At 42.2% G+C, this 9,845-nt stretch overlaps 1 long non-coding RNA gene across 1 annotated transcript in view; it reads right to left on the bottom strand.

The window, feature by feature from the left end:
• Positions 1 to 5,123: 5,123 nt before the first annotated feature.
• LOC144780827 (uncharacterized) overlaps positions 5,124 to 9,845 on the bottom strand; it is a 195,818-nt gene continuing 191,096 nt past the window's right edge. The window contains exon 3 of the long non-coding RNA XR_013600779.1: positions 5,124 to 5,251. This is a non-coding gene — a long non-coding RNA (uncharacterized LOC144780827). The remainder of the gene's footprint in view (positions 5,252 to 9,845) is intronic.

Genomic DNA, 9,845 nt, shown 5'->3' with positions numbered 1-9,845 from the left:
TGGATACCCTCCTGTCCGTCATCTCCACCGCGTCGGTCAGCAGCCCGCTCTCTCCTAAGCCGTTTCACAAAGTCCTCTGCCTGCTGTGGGTTAGTAAAGAAAAGTTGTTTCGCCTGATGTGTCACTCGCAATTGGCAGGGTACAGTAGGGCGTAATCCACCTGGAGATCCCTAAGCTTTTTCTTCACATCCAGAAATTTACGCCTCTGCTCCTGTACCACAGGCGTGAAATCCGGAAAAATGGTGAAGTTGACTCAGTCATAAGAGAGTGTGCGAGCCGTGCGAGCCGCACGCAAGGCTGTGTCCCGGTCCCGATAGTTGAGGAGACGAGCGATTATCGGTCGCGGCGGTGTCCCAGTGGCCGGCCGCGGTCCAAGAGAGCGGTGCGCCCTCTCCACGATGAACTGCTTAGAGAAGGCTTCCTCCCCGATCGCACCGATGAGTATCTTCTCCACATAGGTTTCCATCCTACCCACGTTGGTCGTCTCCGGTACGCCAATCACGCGTATGTTATTGCGCCTACTTCTGGCCTCCAACTCCTCATTCTTTCCTGCGATTATCCGGAGGACATTATCCATCCGCGCCAATTGAGTAGTATGGGTAGCAGCCGTATCGTCATGATCAGAAACGCGCTGTTCCACTGCTGTGAGTCGTTCCTCATGAACGTCCAGTTTTTGTACCACTGCATCCATTCGTGATGATAGCTTATCAACCTTGTCTACTATGGTCGCAAATCCCTGTCGCATTTCCTGCATCATTTGCTGGAAGTCAGGGGCAGCAGGTTGAATAGCAGAGTCAGGTACCGTAGAGGGAGAGCGGGACGCCCCGCATCCTGTACAGCCCGGGAGTTTCTCTTGGCTGCAGAGGAGTCAAAAGATAGTTTCGGCTGTTTATTATCCGGCTTACCCATGTCGAAATATCAAAAAACAGTCGCGCCCAGTCGCCGGCACAGTGTCGCAGCTCAAAATCGTCCCGCAAGCTCCAGCCCAGGTAGGTGAAGGATTTCCACCGCAGCCACGTAGCACACACTCCCTGCAGGATGACCAGCCGGAGGATTCAGCAGAAGAAGAGACGTCTCCCCGTAGCCGAGTTATGAAACCCAGGCCGCTATCAGCAATGTAGGTAGCATCAGACAAGGGCGCGAAGGAGAGCAGGCCAGCAGCACAGTTCAGGGACCCGTCCCCAGCACCAGATAGTATAACGCCATGAGCGTCGAAGTGCAGCCAAATTCAGGCAGTGTAGCCCCTCACCGTCATCGGTCAAACACCCAGGGGGGCGGCAGGCAGGCCTCTGCGGTAAGGGAGGAACACAGCAGGCAGCAAGGTCGCAGATGGTGGGCGCAGCTCCCAAAAGCACAGCCCGCAGCCCCACCACAGCTCCAGCCGCCACTCCGCCGAGCGCCAGGTAGGAGACGTCAGCAGTGGGCCGCCCACGGCCAGGAATGATCCCCACGAGGCCTCAGCACCCACACCCACTGTGATCTCCACTCACCATCGGGCTCCGCAGCTCAACACGGGATATCAGCAGCCCCGCAGCGCAGCAGGCAGAGTCCGCTCTCGGGCCCCAGATCGGTCGGTCCCACAGGATGGCACAGGGCGGGATCAGGGTATCTACGGTCCAATACGGCGACCAGGGGCACGAGCAGGCAGAGGAACAGCCCCGCCTCACCTGGGACACTCCGCAGTCGCAAGCACCTTTGCCGTCAGGTCCGCCGGCAGCAGAAGGGCGCCGCAAGGCAATGCGGCAGCCGGGCAGGTCGGTGTATCCCCAAACGTCCAGCAAGGATCACGAGCAGCTCACCTCACAGTCCGGCGGCCGTCGCCGCTCGCCGCCAGCAGCCGGGACCCCAGGTAAGAGGGGCTCACCCGGCAGCACCGCAGCAGCTCGCTCAGGAGGGCCTAGTCGCCTCGTGGTGCGCCGCGGTCCCCAGTCACACAGCAGGCCGGCCAACAGATCCGGGCACTTCAGACCACTGCACGGACGGAACTCCAGCCGCCTGTATCTCCGGGCAGAAGCGGCGGTTCCCAGCAAAACTTCAGCCTATCACGCAGTAAATCATCCCGCTTCGGTTCATATGGACGCTGGCATCACAGACGGTGATTAAGGTAGGATAAAGGAAGGATAATATGTCCAGGCAGCAAGAGCCTCACATTTGTGCGGCCATATTGCCAGTGCGCCCTCTAGCGCCCCCATGTCTTTTGTGTCTTTAACATCGGATGACATTTTAATAGCCAAAGATTGGAGAAACAAATCAACAAAAGTTGATAGAAGTTCCAATATGGAGCTTATTCCTGAAACAATGGGGGGATCTACTCCAAGATAAGGCACATTGGGGAAAGTCTACTTATTAATGCCATACTAGTGTAATAGTATTAAAAAATAAATATAACTAATACTATAACTCTAAAAGCAATATCAGATTTTAAAATAACACTTTGCAATAGTAAACAAATACAATCATTGAATCAAATATTTAAACATAGTTTAAAATATACAATTAGAAAATATCTTTTTTGAAACAAAAAATGAGCATTTATAGAAATAATTCGTAATTTTAAAAAAAAATCAACAAATAATAAACATTTAAATCATAAACTATAATTTAAGTTATTGATAGCAAAAATACATTCTAAAAATAATAATGTCATTTATAAAAGTGAATATAAGGGAAAATGTTAATATATTATAAAAAATATATTTTAATATTATTCTAAAATTAAATAGTAATTATCTGCACTATGCGACAAAAATTATAAAAATATTTAAATAAACATTTATTTAAAATACCCCGAGTATAAATAATTAACCATTTTACAAAAATATAATAATACACAGATAAACATGAATACATATAGAAACAAATATTTTCAAATAAATGTTAACCATATTGTGAACATATGTATATTAACAATTTTTAGTTTTTTTCTAATAACTACAAAAATCTTTATTTTTTCTTATTAAATATATTTTAAAAATTATTCAAATTTGAAAATCCCCTGACTATATTCACATACAAACCACACATTCTCCTCCTAAAATGTTTTGCACATTTGAAACAACTATAAGAACATAAAATAAATATTATTAGAGAAATATATAAAAACAAATATTTTGAATTGAATTCATAATTAAAATATGAGCAATTTTTAAACTAAATACTTCACATAACGTACAAATAATATATACTCTTTTAAATGAAAAAACTCCGCATTTAAAATTATTATTGATGCTCTGTGGAAGATTTTTATGAGTTTATATTTTTGTGCATTGTTAACAATATGCGGACTGTATTTTCACACTTCATTATTCATTTTTATATGGAAATAGTACTGTTACCTTTGAAACTAATTCTTTAGGATGCGTGGAAGTCTGCTTTCATAACATGTTTAACTGAGAAGTAAAAAATTAATGTTCCCTTTGGAGATACTGCACGCAATGCACCCACGCTTATTTACTGCAAACATTCACCATCTACCATACTTTGTCGAGTTAATACTCCACTCAGGATGTTAGGGCACCTATAAAAATATTTAATTGACGATTCCATAATAGTTCGATAAAAATATACAAACCACACAATTTAAAAAAACACATACAAAATATCTTAAAACCAATATGGGTCACAATTATACAAGTTCATTATATTTCCAACTACCCGGAAAGGAATGCAATGAGACAGTTACATTTGTCTTATGGCTGTCAAAGAGCACCTCCTTTTTTTTTTTCTTTATAAAAAACCCTTTTTGCCAAGTCCTTAGTGATGGTGGATTTTCCAGTGTGGATTTTGCTTGAGGCTTTTGCCAAGAACCTGAATTGCAGTGCTGTTCCTGAACGATGTGGATTGTAAGTATGAAGAAGGCTGAATGATTCTGGAATATGTGAGTGTTTGGGTGTGCTGGTGAAGTGTTGAGTCATGTGCTGAAAAATGAATTATTATGCTGTGTGGAGAATTGCAAATATGCAATGTTGATTCTGGGTTCAATTGGTAGTTTGATCATTGTTGTTTGGATGTACTGATGTTATTTGGGATTTGTGTTGATAAAAGTTTTTTCTATGATGGTGGGTTTCATTATTGGATTAGTCAAAATTCAAGATCTCAAGATATTGTAGTTTTACTTGTCTGTAAAAGGTAGTGGGCCCGATTCACAGAATTAACTTAAGACTCAATCCTAAACGTACTACTATTTTGGTATTCACAGAATGCACTTACTACTTTTGGCATTCACAGAATGAACTTACTACTTTTGGTATTCACAGAAGTTAGGATTTTGTCTTAAGTTTGTCTTAAGACAGACTTAAGACAGACTTAAGTTAGGATTTTGTCTTAAGTCTGTCTTAAGTTTGTCTTAAGTCTGTCTTACGTCTGTCTTAAGTCTGTCTGAAGTTTGTCTTAAGACAAACTTAAGACAAAATCCTAACTTCTGTGAATACCAAAAGTAGTAAGTTCATTCTGTGAATGCCAAAAGTAGCAAGTGCATTCTGTGAATACCAAAATAGTAGTAAGTTTAGGATTGAGTCTTAAGTTCATTCTGTGAATCGGGCCCTATGTCCTTATTCCCAAGCACTCCATTGCTAAACACTGAACATAGCTATATGCAAAAATGTCTAATTTATTAAAATTATTTTCCTGTGCAAAATATTTTCACTGTGATTCTTGTAATGCGACAAATACATTATTCCATGTGTATACCAGATAGATTTTATTCAACTATAAAATTAGATATATACATCATCAAAGTTAAAAACAAATATCATATAATGCCCTAGTCTATTACACAATAAAAACACAGCTTGTCTACATATCGTTTCAGTGGATAAGACTTGATAAACACCACCTTCTTCAGGACAACATTTTGACAACAGAGATTTATATAAAAAATATCAAAATGCACAATTACATTTCAAATGGGTATATTTACATACACAAGTTCAGTGTTATAAAGGTCACTAATGCTTTACGCCCCCTCACTCATCTTCAATCATCCACTTACCTTACACACCATGACTATTCATATCCGGCGACGCGAGATTAATTATCAGAATGGGACTATATATGCTAGTCTTCATGAGAGCACTGACATATATTTTTCTTATTCAGCTTTCATAAGTCTCTTTAGCTGTGTCCTCCATTCTTTACTCTGTGTTCACAACACACCTTTCTTGTGTGTATTAACTGCTATTACCTTCAGCCTTTTGTTTAGATCCAGAGCCTTCTATCAATTGTTTAGGATGGTCTGTAGGTGTATTATTCTCTAAAAACAAAAACATACCCTAATCAGAACCCTAATTAAATGTATTATGAATATCACATTGCAAGTGTGCCCAACTGCATAGTGTCTTGACTTACATCATCCAGGATCCTTATTCATCCACTAAATTGAAATTAGATTTGCACTTCCGCTTATTAGCAAGTGTTAACCTTCTCCGAAGGGTTTTTGGCAGAGGAATCACTGTATTATAAAGTAGATATACACTTATTAGTATATTGTCTCTAAGGTGACTGCGTTCCCACAATGCCTTGGGATTTAGCATCACTGAAAGCGGCTCTGTCCAGATAGAACAATTTGGAAATGGAACCTACGTGAAACGGCATATGAGTGCCACACTAAGGTAAGAGCATAAAGGCACTCAAGATATAATAGTGATATTTATAATTCTCAATGCTATGAACATACCGTTAAAGACAAAAACTTGTAGATCCCATTAGGGGATACATTGCATAGTAGAAAGCTAGATTTCTTGAGACAAACTATGAACAATAGAAAGCCATCACTCAGACCCACACAGGGATTGGATGGCTTAAGAGAAGGAGAGAAGGAATATGTCAAAGCCGACAAGAGACTCATTCAGACAATGGCTTGGAAGCCAGAGGGACCGTCAGGAAAGATGCCGGAGAGAAGGAATGATAGGGGTCTCGACTAGTGATTCAGAACAGGGGACAGTTGCAGAATTCCCATCGTGAGAAGTCGATGGAGGGAAGTATCAGCATGTGCCTCGGGTCCTTGAGCTTTTACAACACATTTTCCAAAATTACAAGAGGAACATGAAAAGTGGTACAAGGAGGTTCATAGTTGACTACTATTTCACAAAGGCTTTGGCCAGATTTGAATTTGTTGTTTAGATTGCAGTCCAGAGTGACTTGTGTTCTGAGTGTAAGGATGCTATGGATTGGCTGACTAAGGAACCAGCTGGTTAACCTAATAATGTTCCTTGTACTGCGGCTGCTGTCGAATGCAAAGAGCTAATGGAGATTTGAAAAGAAATGTGCCAGAGAAGACATTCATTGGGCAAAGATTTTGAGATCTTCACGAGAGTCGAAAGAGTCAGTGCATGCCTACTATGAGAGACATATGCAGGTTTTCAGGAAGCACAGTGGAGTTCAGGATCCCGAGAAAGATGACGTTAGTGGTTTTGTTTGTGCTTTTTTCCTGGATTTGCCTCATGAGCTCAGTTCTCATTTACAGTAAAGTGTGATGTGCCGGCAGACGAAGAGTATAGAAGAAATCTTGCAATTTGCAAAATACATCAGGGATTGGTTTGATTTGGAAGCCGAAAAGGATTAAAGAAAAGCTGGTGGTTATCAAGACAAAGACATTTGAAAGGAAGGGTAGGAATCTGTTGATGCGTTCTGCCAAACCTAAAGTCCGCCCACATCTAAGTTGTGGCGGAGTCTACACACCACCAACATATAAATAGTCCCCTTTGTCTCTTTTTTGGACGTTTTAAGATCTCTAGCAGGACGAAACTGGAAAACCTTTCTGTGAGGAGCAATTGAAAAAAAAATTCTACTGCAGAGAAGAACGTAGCGGGAGCTGCCGCAGAAGTAGGCCGACCGGCGATGCACCTTGGGTGGACCGACGAGCAGGTAGACCCGGAGCTCCTCTCCGTTCTCAGATCACTTTTTTGTTGAAAATGTTCTAAGTCTCCTGTTTTGAATTTAAGCGATATGGTCACCCTTAGCACCCCTTCCAAGGGTCTAGGACTGGATGGGAGGGTCAGGACTCAATCAGGCTGGGTCCAGAGGCACGTTCAAGGTGGTTGAAGCCTCGTGTGTGCCTGAAGCTCTGATCAGGAGGCTAGCTAACTAGCCCTTGGAGTCACTCTGGTACTCCTGGATTCAAGGAGAAGCACGGGGCATGAGCGGAAAGGTAGGCAGGGGTGTCAGCTAGGCTTCAGCTAGCAGAGCAGTCCTTCTTGGCACAGCAAAGTAGTCTTCTGCAGTACACAGCAGGCCACAGCAGCAGGCAGTCCTCTGAGAGTCCTCCTTCGAGTCCAGAAAGTGCACCAAAGATTGGGTCTGAGGGTCTTTGTTTTCATACCTGGGGCCTCCTTTGAAGTAGAAGTTTCTAGAGGTTCCTCTTTAAAAAGTGCTTGGAGTTTCCTGCCTTCCAGGCCTCGTCCCAGTATTTCTGCAGGCACAAAAGGCTGGTATGAAGCTCTTCGTGTGAAAACATATCTCACAACGCTCCGCAACCAGGATTATAGATTCTTTGTTTAGCAGCCTTCCTTAGTCCCCGTATCTGGCCGTGCTCCATCGCAGTCGGACTGAACTCGTGACTTTGTCTCCGTCTGGCTCCAACCAGATAACCACGGTCGGTGCTTTGTGCTTTTAAGCACTATTTTTAGCTACATCTTTAAAATTGCAACTCTCCGGTTCTAGTAATTAGATTTTTGTTGTTTTTGTGTCCAATAATTTCTAAAGTTATTCTTTATTTTTCGAAATTGATATGGGTTTTTTGTTGTGTTGTGTTTTCACTTTATTACTGTTTGAAATGCTGCAGAAATACTTCACACATTACCTATAAGTTATGTCTGGCTGCTTTGCGCCAAGCTACCAGAGGGTGGAGCACAGATGATTCCGTTTGCTTGTGATTTCACACTGACAGGAATTGTGGGTGCTGTTTGGGTAGGGTTTCCACCCCCCAACCCATTTTCCTTCACTTGGGCCTTCACCTATTCTTCTAGAAATCACACATCTCCCCCTCTCAAAACATTTTATTGATATAAATAACATGACACCTAAAATAAGCATATCTAGAAAATACGCTAAGTATAGAAAATAAAATTACATACAGCGATATTGCGCACAATGATATTTTTAACTATGATATAAAAAATGACATTCCTACCTGAGCTATTTAGAAGGACGCGATTTTTGTCAACACCATGTTAATGCCACCACATTAATAAACCCAATATTATTTCGCTATTTTGGTAAAAACCCCACAACACCGTCAGTACGTCACACCTTGTAATTGAAACTCCAATGCATGTTTGATCAGTGAATAAACAAACATGGCTGCCTCAAAGGTGTGTCATGACGGCGCAGTGCTCAAGTGATAATCTTATGCAATATAGTGAAAAGAAAGGGGCCCTGGATGGGTTATTCAGGGGCCCCAATGTTTCCTAAATGACGGTGAGGGGGGCAGGTTACTGTTTGCATTTCTACTAGAACCCCTTACTCAGGGGCCATATGGGTGGGGCAGCAGAAAACAAAATTACAAGCACCAACCCTCCACCCACCACCCGCGCATACACTAAAGGCAGTCACACCAGTGAGTGACAGGGACTCGATCCAATCACGTGCTGACCCCTGCTAGGTAGCCTCAAAAGCGATCAATCAAACAGCCAATGAGAAAACTGGTGGTGCTCTCTCTTGTATTCTCTCTCTCACACACAAACCACCCACCCAGACACACACATATCCCCACACCTACACACCTACACACCACCCATACACCACACACACACACACACACACTACCAATTCAATTCAAAAGTGCTTTATTCGAGTATTACTCATAAAAGCAGACATACAAACATGTAATAAAAAGGATTAAATAACAAGGGTCATAATTGACATAAGCACATATCACAATAAAAACAATTATATATCAGCAAGATTTAGATAATCACAGGTGTAAAGTTCGTATTGTTAATAATCATGTTAAAAACAGATTCAATATCAGTGCTAAAAATCAATAAAATTTCAATCCGAAGAAACACATAACGTGGGCAAGTACAGAGAATAGATAATCTAGCAGTCTCTGATCAACTAGGCAGAGAGTAGTTACCCTACTAGCAATCTCTGCCTAATTACCCACCCCCACCCCAGGTACTTAGCAGTAGCAATTATAATCCAGGTCAAGGAGGTGGATTTAACAATACGCAAAGCTACCATACTACTTTTGGTGCCCAAGTTCCTGCAACCCGTTCCCAGAATATATTTTTTAGGATTGACTTAGAGGGAAATGATGACCCAGCAGGATCAGACCATAATGCATTTAATCCTAGTTCACATAATGCTAATTTTAATGATTTGAACCATCTAATTTTGTTAAATCTATCCGCTTTGATAACGTCTGCAAACCCTTCTGCGTAGTGGGAGAGCTCAGGTGTAGTCCAAAGCCTACGCCAATATAAGATCGGTCGTAGTTTGCCCATTTCCGAGATTTCTCTCCTGCCAAGGTTATATCTCAGAGGCAAAAGCGGGCTGCTCTGTGGGGTGCCTGTAAGTTTCCTTAGGAAATTGTTCTCAGATGTTTGAAGCTCCTTCAGGTTTTCTTGCCCCCACAACTCAGCCCCATACAATGCTGACCCAATTGCTTTTGCCTCATATATGATCAAGGGTGGTTTAATCGGTTTGGTCAGCGATTTCCTATGCTCCTTGATGATGGTACCAGCGAATTGCTTATGTCTTAATACTGCGATATTAAGGTGTTGGTTCCATCTGTTGTCATTGGAGATATGAATCCCCAAATATGTAAAGGATTTTACAACTTCAAGGATGCGTCCACTCATGGTTATTTTGGATTTAAAATTTCGATAAGGATTAAAAACCATGAG

Source organism: Lissotriton helveticus, chromosome 9 (genome assembly GCF_964261635.1).
Source record: "Lissotriton helveticus chromosome 9, aLisHel1.1, whole genome shotgun sequence".
NCBI lineage: Eukaryota > Metazoa > Chordata > Amphibia > Caudata > Salamandridae > Lissotriton > Lissotriton helveticus.
Note: the sequence above shows the minus strand (reverse complement) of the source record. Positions and strands in the feature narration are given on the sequence as shown.